Below are 16732 nucleotides of genomic sequence, written 5' to 3'. Positions count from 1 at the left end.
TGTGCTGAGAGGTCCTGAGCTACGGGGGAGGTCGCTCGGAAAAGATCATTGCAATGAAGCTCTTTTTCTTTGTATTCCAACCAGTCGCAGATTACCTTTTCTTCTTGCGCCAGATATTATTTTGCGTCGTCCTTGCCATATGGAAGAAAGGAATGATGCCGTTCTGATCCGCTGCCATAAAAATATGAAATGTTGTTTGTGTGATCGTCAGAGTAGATTAGAACTGGGAATTTCCACTTTGGGGGAGATTTTTGACATGTTGAAATTTGTTTTCTTTTCAATCTAGACAAGCTACAGTAGTGTCAAGTTTTCCTACAAATTAGAAATCCTGTCAGAAATGGATTTGTAAAATATGTAAATGTTTTATTAATCTTTATAAACAGTGCTTCAAAGCAAGATGTTCATTGATAACTTCCTTTTATTATTTCAGTTACTTTGATTTTTAAAAGTCAAATTTGATTTTTTTGGCCATCTCGATTCCCAAAATACTCCGTGAGGAAGGGCTCTCAGAGACAGTCAGCACCGGCATCGCTGCTCCCTCTGAAGTCAGCACTGACTTCTGGGAAGAGAACATGACAAGAACACGAGTGCTTTTAGCAAGCCCGACGTTGAAGCATGCTGTTTAGCACAAGGAGTTAAAAAAGAAATACTGTGAAGATGGGAGCTGTGGGTAAGCATCTCTCCAGCGATAACGTGTCATCTATGATCAGTTATACCCGAGTTGCGAGGCGTGATGATGGAGCAGCCAGTGCAGGGGTTACTACGGTAAGGGTCTGTTTTCCAAAATGACATACGGATTTCCTTTACAGGAGGTTGGCTACCTCTGGTAACGGAAATAATACAGACAACACAGGTACGACCGCTTCTAATTCTCACGGAAGGTTTAGATATTTCCACGTTACCTTCCCAGCGCTCTGGTTTCTGAAGAGACGTGTTGGCTGCGGTGGCAGCGAGCCGGCGCTCCCCAGGCAGGTTCTCCGCTCCGGCTAATAAATCCTCCGGGAGCTGGGCTGGGAGCACAGTGCAGCGAGCTGGCACTTCAGTGGCTCGAAGGAGAGCTGGCCTGAGCGTAAGGTTCGCGCGCCGGCAGAGCCACGCCGGAGACGGCCGAGGTCTCTCCGCGTCGGGAGGCTGTACGCTCGCCGCCCAGCCGGATCGGCGTAGAGCTGACGGGTTTGGGCTTAGCTCCGGGAGGACACAGCCATCCTAATTCTTGTCTTACCTGGCTCTGGAAGCGGTACGGGCATGTCTGCGCCGTGCTTCCCCTGAGCCAGTGTGGTGGGTTGACCCTGGCTGGTTGCCAGGTGCCCACCAAAGCCGTTCTATCACTCCCCCTCCTCAGCTGGACAGGGGAGAGAAAATATAACAAAGAGCTTGTGGGTCGAGATAAGGACAGGAGAGAGATCACTCACCACTTACCGTCACGGGCAAAACAGACTCAACTTGGGGAAAATTAACTCGCTTTATTACAAATTAACCAGAGTAGGGTAATGAGAAAAAAAACGAATCTCAGAACACCTTCCCTCCACCCCTCCCTTCTTCCCGGGCACAACTTCACTCCCGGCTTCTCTACCAACTCCCCCAGCGGCACAGAGGGACGGGGAATGGGGTTTACGGTCAGTTCATCACACGTTGTTTTCTGCCGCTTCATCCTCCTCAGGGGGAGGACTCATCACACTCTTCCCTGCTCCAACGTGGGGTCCCACCCACGGGAGACAGTCCTCCACGAACTTCTCCAACGTGGGTCCTTCCCACGGGCTGCAGTTCTTCATGAACTGCTCCAGCATGGGTCCTTTCCACGGTGTGCAGTCCTTCAGGAGCACACTGCTCCAGCGTGGGTCCCCCACGGGGTCACAAGTCCTGCCAGCAAACCTGCTCCATGGGCTCCTCTCTCCACAGATCCGCAGGTCCTGCCAGGAGCCTGCTCCAGCACGGGGTTCCCACGGGGTCACAGCCTCCTTCGGGAACCCACCTGCTCCGGCGTGGGGTCCTCCCCGGGCTGCAGGTGGAGATCTGCTCCCCCGTGGACCTCCCTGGGCTGCAGGGGGACAGCCTGCCTCACCATCATCTTCCCCACGGGCTGCAGGGGAATCTCTGCTCCGGCGCCTGGAGCACCTCCTCCCCTCCTTCTGCACTGACCTTGGTGTCTGCAGGGCTGTTTCTCTTACATGTTCTCACTCCTCTCTCCCGCTGCCGAATCCCGCCTGTCCCAACTTTTTCCTTCTTAAAAATGTTATCAATCACAGAGGCGTTACCACTGTTGCTGATTGGCTCGGCCTTGGCCGGCGGCGGGTCCGTCTTAGAGCCGGCTGGTGTTGGCTCTCTCTCGAACACAGGGGAAGCTTCCAGCAGCTTCTTACAGAAGCCACCCCTGTAACCCCCCCCGCTACCAAAACCTTGCCAGCAAAACCAATACAGCCAGGAATCCCGGCTGGTTTGAGCCATCGTCCCGACGGTAGTGTTTGTCCCCCAGACGGCTCAGCAGCCCGGACACTGGGATAGCAACAGACTTAGAGAGACCAGCTGGCATCGTTATACCTCTGTCAGAATTAGACAAGCTCGTTACTCTTACAAGGGCACTTACAGTACAGGGGAGACTGGACTTTGCGTCACTGAGTTGACATGCTGTGGCCTGGACTGTGCCAGCCCAGTCCCCATGGGGATGGCTTCTTACCCCTTCCCACCCCCATTTCTTAATCAGACATAAGCAATGCAATGCTGAAAGGTGCAAAGCAAAATGTAAAATGCTTTATTAGGGTATATTATACCAGTGCTCAAAACCAGAAAAACAGCAAACAACGTAGAACTGTATCCCCATGTATTTTGGGTAAGAGTTTGCAGTAGCCCAGAACCAATTTCTGAGACGTTTGACATACAAAGTGCACCTTATGGCCTTTCCTGGTACGAAATTCAGAACATTTTCAAAGTTTCTTGGCAGTGCAGACGGCAAGTTACTGTTGATTAGATGAAGCGATGCCACAAGTGGGAAGTGATAGATGAGGAGACAACGACAGCTCTCGTGGCGCAGACGGATGCATCTCCAGTGCAGCACAGGGACAGATGTATCTTGTTCGGTCCAAAATTACTTGTAAGTTGTTCTTGTCCACTGTCACTGCTGAGTGAAATAAAGCCGAACTGATTACTAATACAGAGTCTCCAGTCCTTTTCCCGTAGTCTGACTCTATACATCATAGCTCCAGGTTAAATCATATGTATTCAGAACGAACGTAAAATAGCTACAGAGCTCAGAAGTGCAGATGACTGGGGAATCGTACGTTAATGAGATAAAAATTGTATTTTTCCTCCCAAATGCAAAGGGCCTATTTAAAGAAGAGAATTTTCCTTGGAGGAAAGACCTTTTCTGAGGGTTTTTTTCCATTGTTTTTCAGCGTCATTCCAGCCCAGCCAAATAAGCCAGGCTACCAGGAACGGGGCAGTATCACCTGCGAGAGCAGCTGGGGAAGGGGAGGAAGACGGTCAGGGACAAGTTGCTGGGGGAGATACCTGCGGCTTTGGCAGGGTGTCGAGCTAACTCCTGAAGAAATCCAAGCAGAGTCCAACTGGAGTCGAGAGTTGCTGCCTGAGGGGGAGGGGGAGACAGGGATGGATTTTTTTTCCCCCCAAATGATGCTGTGTTAAAAGAGGAACAATAACTATAAGGAGAAAAGAAATTGTCCCGGTTTCAGATGGGATAGAGTTAATTTTCTTTCTAGTAGCTGGTATAGTGTTATGTTTTGGATTCAGTATGAGAAGAATGTTGATAACACACTGATGTTTTCAGTTGTTGCTGGGTAGTGTTTAGACTAAGTCCAGGATTTTTCAGCTTCTCATGCCCAGCCAGCAAGAAGGCTGGAGGGGCACCAGGAGGGGTTGGGAGGCGACACAGCCAGGACCACTGACCCAAACTGGCCAACGGGGTATTCCATACCGTGTGGCGTCATGCCCAGTATATAAACTGGGGGGAGTTGGTTGGGGGGCATCGGTCGGTGAGTGGTGAGCAATTGCATCATGCACCACTTGTTTTGTATATTCCATTTCTTTTATTATTATTAAATTCTTCCTTTCTGTCCTGTTAAACTGTCTTTATCTCAACCCACGAGTTTTACTGTTTTTGGCTTCTCTCCCCCATCCCACTGGATTGGGGGGGGTAAGCGAGCGGCTACGTGGTGCTGAGTTGCCAGCTGGGGTTAAACCACGACAGAAATATAAGGGACAAGTGGAGAAAATGCTTAGTAAGGGACAGAAAATGCCAGGCCTTCTCATGGTGCACTGACTCCCTTGCCAAGCAGCTGTGTCCTGCAGCTGATGGATAATCCGGGACTGGGAACAGCCAACCAGGGAAGGCATTTCATGAGTGGGGTGTATACGAGGCAGTACTTCATCTCCAGGCCTCGGTGGAGGCAAGGGAGCAGAGATAATGCCCTGATGGGTAGTAGCAGGCGTAGAGGCGATGTTCTTCCATCACGCTTGTTTACGGTGTGGCAGCCGGGCTGAACACGCTCATTTATATTGCATTGCACGGTGCGCAAGTGCTCAGCAAACAGAGGCAGGTATGTGAAAACAAGGCATTAATAAAGGCTGCGGATCACAGGGAACTAAACCTGGTCGCAAATAGGCTTTGATATTGCACCGCAGGACAGTAACTCCCGCACTAAAGCAAAGAAGGGGCTTGAATATGTGGGCTGGTGGCTTCATGCACTCCGGCAAGGACCACCACACTGATGTTTATAAATCGTTCTAGAGGGGGTCTGAGAACAGCACAGGGGCTGAGCAAGGGCAGACTTGATCTCCAGCAACACACTGCAGTTGAATTTAGGGGGTGAGGTGACTGAATTGGGTTTGAACCACCCAACAGCAGTCCAAACCTGGCCGGTCGTGCCGGGCTACATACCTGTGTAGATCTAGCTTGAGCAAAGTACTCCACTGGGGCTACCACAGCCTGGGCAGCCTTTGCTGGTGGGACTTTCTGAAGAGAGTAGAAGAAAAACAAGCTGGACGAGCAAGGAGGAGAGATTTTGGACTCTAAAGAACCCAAACTACAGCAAAGCGTCTGGAAACGTGCTTCCTGAGAGCAAACTGTTGCACATGAAATGCAATACTATGATAGGGAGTTGAATTAAAAAAGCTCGGTGACTTTGCAGATGAATGACCAAAGCGCCGACATGAGAAAATGAGCTCTTCGTTTGCCGTAAAGGCGTTTGTTAAGCTTTCAAGTGTTGAGCGACAGGATTGTAAAACGTCCTCCAATTTGGTGGTGAGAGGCAGCTGGGAAGTAGGGGTACTCGTCTGAATTAAAAATCAACTTTTGCGAGACTGGTGTTCCTGGCAGGTTACACCTGCTTCCCACCCCGTGCCTTGCTGCCACTCTGTCTGGAGCAACGTGCTCTTAACAATAGCTGGTGGCTGGAAGGTACAGCGTGTGCTACACTGCTCATTTCCCCTTCCTCCCCTGATTGTTATTGCAGCAGTCGGGACCAAGAAGGGCTCTTTAACACCGTTAAGCTGTGAGAAACTGCGGCTGTGACAGCGAGGGTCTGCCTTCACGAAATACGAAGTTGAAGGAAAATATTTCAAGAGAGAAAATGCCTTCCTGTAAGTACTTTGTACTGTAAAGCGTACGTATATACACAAACACTCGCATGCACGTGCTTCCAGGAGGAGGTGTGTGTCCATGGGGGGAAATCCTGCCTGCACCAAACTCAATGACAAAAATTCCCACTGACCTTGGCGGGGCTTCGGCGACCGGCTGTGCACGTGGTGGGACGTCGTGCAAGGGCTGGGGGAGGCGGGAGCATTTACTCGCCGCGGGGCTGGAGGACGGCAGCCCGAGCCACGCTAGCCATGCACTGCAATACGGCTGGGGAGCTTTGCCTGCCTGCAAGTCACGAGAGCGTCCCCAGGCAGCGACCTTGCCTGCCTCAAGAGACTGGCAGGGGTCTTTGGTTGCTTGTTTGGTTTTGGCTTGGGGACTTTTTCTTTGTTTGTTTGCTCCCTTGTTTGTTTGTCTTTTAACATTCGTTTGGATTAGTCTAAAAATTGGTGAACCGCCTTCACTTACTCTGCACCCAAAATAGGTAGGATAGTTTTCAAGGGTCAATTAGAAGGGCCAGCAGGCCCTTGGGTAACCCTAATCCTGCATTCACTGATTGCATCCAGCTTATTTTGCCCTTGGCTCTGCCTTTGGTGAGGCAGAAGTTCAAGAAACCTACTTCTACAACTGACTTTAGTGGTTACGGTCTTGAAAACTACTATTTTAAGGTTGATTATAATTCTATTCCAGGGATTTTTTTCAACTGTTTTGAATTTGTGCAGCTCTAAGCATCTCTCAGTGACAATATAGATGGAAATTTAAGATCCTAGCGTAATGAATATAAATCTTGGTTTCCTTAGATACCTTTTGGAGATCCATTAAAAGTAATTTAGGGGCCCAAGGTTTAAAGACCTGCTCTAGTATGTTTAGCTATAATGTGCCAAAACTTAAGTGGCTTTTTTCACATCAATCCCTGCATGCAGTGGGCCAGCCACCTGATTTTGTTAACATAAAATGCGTATTGTATTTATGGATTCCTCCTGTTCATACCTATCATTTTGGAATAGCTGGATTCTCATTTTTTTCTGTCCTTCTCTGGCACCGCAAGCATCACAAACAAGCATCACCATGTGTGACAGACACTTACCTGCCACCTTCATCCTGACCACACACCTCCCAGCTGGGACTCCTCTGTGGGGCACAGAATTAGGTGACTCCCAAAATCGGAGCTGTGATTCCTGCAGGAAAGCACTATGTATCCATGCCTGGGACCAGATTTGGGGCAGTATGCCAAGTTCTTTTGAGAATTTGGCCCTAACTGTAATTACCATAGCTGATGGCTGCCCGCTTCTGAAAATCTGCTGCAATGATACGGGTGCTGAATGTTCAGAAAATCTGGTGATAAAGACCAGGCAGTCGGTGGAGCGCTGCCTCAGCTCGAGGGTGACGTGAAGGACAGCAGAATGGGGGCTGTTGGTAAAAGAAAGCAGAAATGCGTTCAGAGTAATAGACAGTGTCTGTTCAAGATTCCAAATACCTGGCGAAACCAAACCAAAACAGGAGTATTACTAACAAATGTCAAGCATACCTATTTCTGTGTAACAAGTATAAAATGCTAAATCACTCCCAGAGCAAACAGTCTGAATTACTTTTGCAAAAGACTAGCACGTCCTCAGCTCCTGCGGAGGAGCTCTGAACTAAGATCCTGCATCCAGAGCCTTCCAGTTGCTCTGGGCAAATGGATCTTCACTTCCATGCAGAGCTGTCACCCCTCGGCCATGCTCCGCGTTTCACTGGAAAAGCTGGTAATATTGCAAACTACTGAAGAAGAAAAACTGCTGATCTGCTTTAGAGCTCTGAGGTCTGGGTGGGTGAAATTCATTACGATTTAATGAAATTTTGTTTTTCATTCATTTTAAAGACGTGTATGAACTACTTTCAGAATGTCATTATCATCTGCAATTTTTTTTCCCGTGAATAATCTTTACACTCGCTATTTACATATTCTTTACGCTCTCCCTTTGGCACACCCTGTATGTGGAAGCCTGTACAGGATAATGCATAAAGGATTGTGGTAACCACTCTATAAAGATGTAAAGTGCAGTCACTGCCACCGTACCTACAAACCAGATTCTATCAAATTTACCTTCAAACAGGGGTCTCAGCTGCCCCTGAACGTATCTGGATGACCCCCACATGTGTTAGCAATATGCTGCAATGACATACATGTGTGCCCACACGGCCTATCCCCGCACTGACGGCACAGGTTTCTTTGTTCGGAATCACATTATGCATGTGTTTGTTATTCATGTTTCTGCTTCCCCAACTTTCCTTTGATGTAAATTTAATACAACTTTTTTCATCATTATTTGAAACAGGAACTCTGGGACAAAAGGAGCATCAAATATAGGATATACTGAATAACATTAGGCAATGTTTTATACTTTTTCTGCAAGTCTAAGCCATAATAAAAAATGCATATTTCTCAGAAGAAAAAGAAAAGTCTTGACTTTTATTCAGGAGCTGCAGACTTGGAGTTAGGGTCAGGCTGGGATGCCGTGGCAGTGAGCTGACCGAAGTCTACCGCAGAGGGTTTGCATCAGGGGAGGCAGGAGGACATTCAGATTGCCCTCGACTGTGCTAGAGACATTTTATTTTAAGTCGCCATTAGCTTCTAAGCCCCCTGCAACTCCTATACTGTGTCATATACAGCTCTGGAAAATGAATGGAAAGACGCTGATGTGAAGGCTGGGAAAGATGCTTAATCTTAAGCTTTACATTCCTCTTTAAATGTTTCCGAGCGACACCTTCACCTGTTACTAGCTTGCACAGCGTATGAAGATAACGCTCCTCTGTGTTTAACCTTTAAACGAAATTTCTGTGATTACTGGCCCTGGTTCCCAAAGTGACTGTGAGAAATGAACTGGGCAGATGGGAGCAGGCTTTCCCAGTGGATGCCACAGAACATTTCTGTAATGATTTAAAGCCATGTTAAACAATAGCTTGTTCACATTCAAATGCAGAGCATCCCAAGATGCTGCATGAGGCAGGGGAGAGAACTGAAATGGCTTTTGCGGAGATGCTAGGCATAATTAAAGGCTTATGTCTGAATCTTACAGCTAACAAACTGCTGTACAACAAGGGAAACAGCTCCCTAAGTAGCTTTTTACAAAACACTAAATATACTATCATAACAATAAAACCTAACTATCCAGCTGCTGGTGAGTTATGTGCATGTGGTACTGTGGACATCACATCCCCTTGAATCCAGCCCTTTCTGCTGCTGGAAAATAGCAGAGGTCCTCCAAGGAGCAGCTGAAAAGTTTAATAAAAATAAGTCGGAGCCGCTTAATCTGCTTGCGCAATCTGGCTGCGCTTTTTCTGAAAATCATGATTGTTCCTTTGGCAAAGTTCAGGGCGAAGTGAGGGCTGTTAGCGTGGCCCCAAAGAGGGGGGAGAAAAAGCCGCTTGCCGTCTCCCCTTTTGACATGACAAATAAAGGCAAATGTGTGAAGGTATTAGAGCCCCACTGCAGAGCAGGAAGAGGAAAACAAATGGCACCGCACCATATGCCCGTAATCCCAATTAAAATGCATTCAAATTCATTTCTCTTCTCCTCAGCTTCCCTTTTCCACACCAGTGAACAAGCATGTTTGACAACAGCGTGTGGGAATTTCTAGTTCACTGAGCAGGTTTCCTTTCTCTTTGCCCCTGCGTCTACCTGCGGCCGCTGCTCCAGACCCTCGCCGTACACCCCGCAGCGAGCCCTGTCCCCCCTCGCCGTACAGCCAGGCGTTGAGCACCGGGAAATCAAACTTTTTAGGGTCCCGGCTGACGCTGTGCTTAGCTCACCACCTTTCCCAGGCACGGAGCTTCCCGTGCTTGAGGAATACGCACGGGGAAGCATCTAGAAGGTGAGAGGGACCTCCTGCCTTCAACGGGCACGGAGCGGCAGGGACGGCGGCCAAGGTGATGACTGCTCGGTGTCACCGGCAAGAAGGGGGCAGGGGAAAAATGTGCCGCAGGGTACTTAGGAGGCTGGAAAAAGTCTTGGAGTCAGCAGGGTGGTGAACACACGAGAGGAAGGCAGCATGGGCTGTTCATTAGAGGCTGAACGGATCGAGAGAGGGAGAGGATGTTAGCGTAGCAAATCAATCTGCAAGCATCAAATTGATTTTAAAAAATGCAATAGGATGCACTCACCATTATAAAATCAAATAGGAAGAGCAACAAATAAACGTGGTCTACAGTTCATAAAACCATGGTTAGATAGATAGCAGAACCCTTTTCTCAGGCAGGATAGCAGGCAATCTCATCTGCAGCTTTTCACATTTTTACTTTTCACAGTGCCAACGCAGAACTAATTACTTCCCTCTAAAGGCCCTTCCCTCTCCTCTTCATCTTCCTATTGGCATAAAAGCTACTGACTGGACCTATAATCACAGCATTGCTTTTCACTGTCTCTTGCTTCAGACTCTGTTGCTTTCTCCCCTGGAGCATCCTAGATCTCAAACAAGAATTCAAAACACTTGCTTATAACTTCACAGTCTCCAGGTTTTGGGTTTTACATCCCCCTCCTTGCCAGCCTTTTCACATCTCCATCCCACTGCTTCCTACACAGAGTACAGCTGCCAGGTTGATGATACAGATGCAGAGATAAAATTCAATTCTCAAGAGCTGCCTTAGGAAAATGATTTTAACATACAGTTCCAGATAGTTTTCTCTGCATGCATCTTTTTTTATGCTTTTAGGTTCACCACATCGACCTTTGCCTCTTGAGCAGGTGGAGCAACCAAGGACAGTAGTAAGGTGTTATCCTCCGTGCCTCACTCACGCCTCAGGGAAAGCGCACAGTTGGGGAAGATACCAAGCGAGTGGCTCGATAGAGGTTTAGTCGAGCAAGAGGCTGCTCTGCAAACCAGTAGGAAGCAAAGTCTAATGGACCAGGGTCATTTCTTCCTGTTGCCTCAAGCTTGACTTCTCCCAACACTACAAATCTCCTCGGTCCTGCTTCAAACTCATCGGTGTCTCATACCGTCCCCATCCTCTCTGCGGTTCTCAGATCTCCTCTTGTGTCTCCTTACCCCAGTCTCAATCTCCATGCTGAGCTAGTCTCGGTCCCACTGTAACCGCATTTCGTCTGGCCTGGGTCGTTCTCTGTCACAGCTTTCGGTGAGCTGCCTGCCTGTGTCCTCAGAAGAAACGTCTCCTACACCAGTTCGCTCTCATCAGCTGTCCAGACGCTTTCTGATGCCAGAAGGTCTCCGGGAAAGATCCAAAGGGGGGGCATGTATTATTTCATTCTTCAAAAAGGCTGAAAATTTCTAGAAAGTTTAATCCTGAAAAGGATACCTAGCATGGAAAATTTCATCCAAATGTTGGGAAATTTGTGGGAATGGCCTCCTACAAAAAGAAATGCAGGAAATGAGGGCTATTTGTGGGACTCCTAGTCTGTGATTGAAATAATTATAGGAGCTCTTGCCCACCGCTTTCATAACCAGGAGTAAGGGGTCCCCAGTGAGCTAAGTGATTCTGCATGTCAAGCCATACTAGTGCTGTATGAACCCTAATATTTACTTAAAATCCTCTTGCAGAAAATGTACTGGTTCAAACTTGATCCCATAGCTGCTGCAAACAACGTCATTATTATACAGCTCGTTATCCCACGACAGCTGGCAGAAATGAGCTTGGTAAATCACACACAACTTTGAAAATGCGCCTGCGCTTCTAACTGTGTTACCCATCGTGACTTCTTAATGGCCGCTTGGACAGGCATCTACCAAATAATATCGGTACCAACGCTTCGGGCCGATCAAAAGAAATGAGTGAACATGAGACAGGTTCCTCCCGGCGTACGCTGAGGTTATGCCCGTGGTCATTTTTTGCTGTGTGACGGTGGAGGCCACGGTGTCTTTGTTGGGTGAGGTAACCCACGAGAGAAATCTGTGTGGAGACACAACATTTTGAGGTTGCCTCACGGTATTCAGGGTTTGGCAGGCCCATTGTTTATACAACATTAATACCAAATTGATGCTTTTGGGAAACTCCACCCATGAGCGATCCAGAAAACTTCCTGATATGCCCAACAAGACTTCAGCCAAGTGTGCGAATTGTAGGCTGCAAAATATTTTTTCAGAGGAAAGGGACAGGAGAGAAGAGAGGGTGAAAACAGAGAGAGGAAGAGATAAGCAAAGAACTGGTGGGCTACAGTAGGACGGACAATATAGGCAGAACAAAGTATTAGTGACGAAGGAGGCAGAGATTGTGGGTACGTTTGGGAAGACTGTTCAACCTAGTTATGAGAGGCTGTACTTAAGCAGAATGGGGTTCATGTTTGTCCTCTCCCTCTCTCTCTTGCCTGCATTCAGCTTCTGCTGGCGTTGCCTCTTCCACTCACACCCCTAAAACTTAAAGCCTCTTCTTCTCCTTGAAGGTTTCAGGGTCTGGCAGGGCTTACAGCATCGCCTAGAAAATTACACTGGGGCACATTCCTTTCTTCCCCATTCTCTCTATAGCTCCTGGCCATGCTATGACAGCAATACAGTCTGATTCTCTTGGCTGCACCAGCCTCTTGGACAACCCACTTTTGGATGTAATGGGTTTCCTGATTGAGAAAATATCATTAAAACTGAGAGGTCTGGAAAAAATGAGATACTCTAATGCTTAAAGAGAATATTAAAATGATGCTTACAGCTGGGGTTTGTTGTTTGGTATCACCAAGACCAAATCAGCTCCAGAGTTTAAATCACCAGATCTTCTCGATGTTGACCAAATGCTTCTTCTCCGTCGGATGCTTTTCAAAGCCAAGTGAACCCAAGTACACAGAGACAATTAACATACTGATGGAACTCATAGGCTGAAGGAAAAAACACATATAGGAGGTTGTTAGAGGTTGAGAGTCTGGACTACAAAGGCAGATAAAGTTGACTGCCTACAGCGTGAGCCCTGAGGTGAATTAGAAGTTATCTGCCTTCCCCAGCTTGCTCTACCTATTGAGCCCCCCCCCCGGATTCTGGGCACACGCCTGCACAAGCTCCTGCCCTCAGATAACCCCACATTAAAGAGAAAAAAATGAAACAACCGGCACCCCCAGGTGATTCAGACTGAAGTGCAGAGAAATATCTCTGGCTCCAAGGGAAGATGGAGCAGATAAACCAGGGAGCAGCAGTCAAAGCACAAGCAGCCAGCCACAGAGATGGCTTTCTACAGTCTACCTCTGTGCCTAAGGTCCCAAGAAACCACCTCGCCCCCACAATTCCAGCAGCCACGAGTGCTCAGAAGCCACCAGAGAGGTTGATGGAGCCTCTGTACCAGAAACTGGCCTGGGAGAAGTGAGTGAAGGAGACAGTGCTGAAGGGCACTGCTAGTACAGAGAAACTGCAATGCAATTAGGCAGTTTAGAAAATAGAGAGGAGGAGACAATACTGGTATCGGAAGGTCTCCCGAAAATGCTCAGAAATGAAGCCCAATGTGGTATGAAAAATATTTTACTTCCAGGGCAGTTTAACCTGAGCAGCTTCTCTGGGAGGGAGGAAAGCTGCTCTGTGTCTCCCACATAAGAAACCAAGGGACTGGGCTGTGCGAGGTCCTTATTATCAAAATACCTATTTCTGAACAATCAGAAAAAGCCAGGCAGAGCCAATGTGTATTTCTCCCAAGACCTTTTACCTCTAATTTAAAAAAAAAAAAAAAAAAAAAAAAAAAGTCAAAAAAAGAAGTCAGGAAGAATCACAGGTTCAGTCCAGAGCCGTCCTGGAGCCTGGAGAGCTGCCAGGCGAGCTGGCAGGAAATCAGGCGGGCTCGTGGTGGAAACCTGCCTGTGTTTCATCGGAAGTTCATCCAAACAGAGACGCTTCTGCGAAACATTTTGCTTACGACAAATCAGCATTCTCTGACAAAAACTTGTGCTGTTGGAAACCTCCCAGCCAGTGTTTCTTATGGCATAATCATTCCTTAAATAAAAAAAAAAAAAAAAAAAAAAAAAAGAAGAAACTGGATGTGTCACAGCTAACACTAACAGGCTACATTATATATAGTTTTGTAAGTGCCTCCTTATATAGGGCAAATCTTAAAAATGGCATTTCAGTCTGGTTTTCACAATGAGTGCTGAAGGCTCAGCTTTGTTACCCTACAATGTACACAAATGTAAAAGCAATGGTGAGATGCTAGGTGAGAATAGAGCGATTTTATTGTATGCATCACGTTTTCATTCTGAATAGCATTTTTTCAGATATTACAGATTGTTAGTTTTGTATTCCTCTCTGTTCCTCCCAAATCCATTAGACAGAAAAATATGGATAATTCCCTCCCGATACTCAGACTATGTAACAAGGGCATAACTTGTCTCATTTTGAAATTACTAACTTAAGCATTTAGAGAAACGTGGAAAACGCATACACAACTTGGAATAGCTGAATAGCTGAGAGCATTTTTCTTTATAAAAGAAAAAAAAAACCAAAATGAGGGATATTTCCTCTTTTATGGTTTTGAACGGTACTGGAAACCTCTCTCATTTTAGCATCTTTTCCAAAGGAGCACCCAAAACGTTGTAGGATAAGGTCTGCATACAAACTGGGGACTTAGTCCTGCATACTCTTCATTTACCTGAGTGCCAGAGCCAGAAGTGGGAGGTTCTAATTCGGATAGCTGTGATATAAATAGCAAAGTACTCATTTAAACTAACCAGAAGCTCGAGTTATAACGGCTATATTTGTTTTCCACATACCTTTGAAAGAAAACAGCCATCAGCTGCCATTCAAATTTTCTTTCCTCGCTCCCCAGCGACGTGAATACAGTGCACAGGATTAAGACATGTAACTTCAATCACGTGAGAAATCCCGCTGATTTCGGCCAGCGACTTCCTATTGAGTCAGCAGAGTACTTCTGCCTGCCCGTGATTTTAAGATGACTAATCTCCCTGGCTGCCTCCGCGCCGGCAGGTAGGTACGGTGGGCAGGGTGTCCTGCGCCCCGGTCCCCAGCAGACGCCCTTGGCTGGATCCCAGCTCCGGGCTGGGACAAGGTTGGCGTGACCACGAGGTCCCGCGTGCTGCCGTGCTTTCGTTTGGAAAGAAATCCCCGCGGCCGGAGCTGGCAAGAAGCGCAGTGTACTTTGTGAGAACCCGCAGGCGGGGTGATGGGGGGGGACGACCGGTGGGGCAGCTACGCTGCTGCGTGGCCAAAAGCCCAGCTTCGTGCTTAGTGTTACCCACACGGCGAAGCTCTTTGGTAACTTGGAGTGGTACTATATCAGCCCTGGCTCAAAGGAGGCTGTCACAGCTTCTCTAATGAACCTCTCACGGTCTCTCAATAATGCAGCTATTTATAGGCTAGGTCTATACTGAATAGATTGCAGAAGCTGCACAAAAGCTCACAGTGTTTCAGCGATGAAGCTGTAGAGGGACATCAGCGCAGACCAAAACCACTTAGTACGGTTACATGCAATCAAATATTATCATCTGCTACGCTTCGCCTGATTACACTTACTGCTTAACTGAAAAGTTAATGGCATCCTATTACATTTATAAAATTTTCTTAGAAGTGAAAGCTGGTTTTATGAAGTACAAGAATTTTCAAGTCTTACAGATTAAGAGCTAAGCCCTGCTTTTTCTCAAAACACCAATTTTTAGGTGTAGCATCACTTAATTTCAACAGAATACTCCCAGTAATCAGTGCAGAACTTGGACATAGTCAGGAACCATCAGCAACCATCTCATCTTTCTCTTTCAAGTTGATCTTTTTAGGCTCTAGTAAACATCCTGGGTCTTGTGCTCCCAGCATGTATCATAGGGTGAAAAATATTAATTAAAAAAAAAATTATTAAAAAACTGTTCGACAAGTGCTCTCATGAGGAAGAATTGCTGCCGGGAGCGTTCTGTCCTTTTCACCACCCAAGAGCATTGCGTCTTAAATGTTTCTTTTTGAGATGTGCGAGATGAAGGTAGCACGAAGCAGCAGGACCCTTTGCACATGGCTCGCCTGAATCTTTCTTAGAAGAAATCAGAAAAAGGATTTTACTGCTTTGACCTTCCCAGACTTCTGTCTCTGTGATACTTGTTCATAAAGTCCCACTATACAGCAGAGTGCTGCAAACATGCTTTGATTATGAATCTTATAAATCTTCTTCTGAATCTTAGGAGAGAATTGATGTTGTCTCTGATACAGGTATTGGAATAAGCGCTGTAAGCCTTCGGCTTCCACCACTGTGGCCAGAAAAGGCTTCAGTGACCCCCTCTAGCACAGAGACTCACAGTTCCTGCTACTTTCTCTTTGTCCTAAGGTTTTCTCTGTCTAAAAGGGGCAGAGATTTTCTCTGGGGATTAGGAAAAGGAAAAAACTTGAGACTGAGGTACTATTTCATTACGATACAAAGCACAAAAGGATGAAAAAGATAGCTAATGGTGTCTTTTCTTCTTCTCTTCTGGCAATTGCTTCCTCTTTAGCAGCTTTGAAGAGAAGTTGGGTCCCTCTGTTTTACCCAGGTCTGCAAGGGCACAAGCCACAAAGGGACTTACAACCCTAACTACTCCTCTGAGTTGCAGAATCCTGTATTTAGTTGGCATCCAGACCCTCGGCATTTCTTCTCAGCCCACTCCTGCCCCTGCAAGGACGCTGAGCCCTCTGACGCCCAGGTCCCTGCTGTAGGCGGGGGAAAATTGTGTGAGCCCAGTGGCCAGCAGACTCGGTACCCCCCTTAACGCCAAAGCTCCCCAGGGATTCCTAAATTAGATGTTCCTGCACTGGTCTAGACCGTCGCTGCTTCCCAGACAGCCAAATTTTACGTTCGCTGTCCACAGGTGAGAGAGAGGGACTTTTGAAGGACGAGCTTAGGTTAGGCACATGGATCCAAACTGAAGTCCCTGCTCCGGTGGGCTCACAGAAGTAGCCTAGAAATTCCCAGAGACCCTTGGAATCAAACGATTAAACTATCAAACAGCAGCTCTTCTGGCCCTGACACACCCAGGTGGTTTTTTCCACTTGTTTTATTAATTTTTGCTTCTGAAGACAGGGAAAATGAAGCGAGGCAAGGTGAAGACCTTGATCTGATCGTGTAGCTTTGTGGCAGGAAACGTGTTAGTGAAAATAAGCAATTTTTCTGCTTTAAGTTGCATTTACAAATACACTGATGGTACCTTGTCCAGAACTGACAACTCTCTTATACAAGAAAGATTTTGGAAGGGATGACACGTTTTGTCTTGTATAA

The 16732-nt window shown here is 47.0% G+C and overlaps 2 long non-coding RNA genes across 2 annotated transcripts; both read right to left on the bottom strand.

The window, feature by feature from the left end:
- Positions 1 to 2719: 2719 nt before the first annotated feature.
- Positions 2720 to 5808, bottom strand: LOC115336145. Its single transcript, XR_003921634.2, has 2 exons — positions 4892 to 5808; positions 2720 to 3115 (listed from the first exon to the last, which is right to left on the bottom strand). It is a non-coding gene; the product is annotated as an uncharacterized LOC115336145 (long non-coding RNA).
- Positions 5809 to 6680: 872 nt separating this feature from the next.
- LOC115336144 lies at positions 6681 to 15152 on the bottom strand. The gene is made up of 3 exons (XR_003921633.2): positions 14256 to 15152; positions 12222 to 12386; positions 6681 to 7000 (listed from the first exon to the last, which is right to left on the bottom strand). It is a non-coding gene; the product is annotated as an uncharacterized LOC115336144 (long non-coding RNA).
- Between the last annotated feature and the right edge of the window lie 1580 nt (positions 15153 to 16732).

This window comes from Aquila chrysaetos, chromosome 26 (genome assembly GCF_900496995.4).
Source record: "Aquila chrysaetos chrysaetos chromosome 26, bAquChr1.4, whole genome shotgun sequence".
Lineage (NCBI taxonomy): Eukaryota > Metazoa > Chordata > Aves > Accipitriformes > Accipitridae > Aquila > Aquila chrysaetos.
The sequence above is the reverse complement of the archived record's forward strand: the minus strand, read 5'-3'. Positions and strand labels throughout refer to the sequence as shown.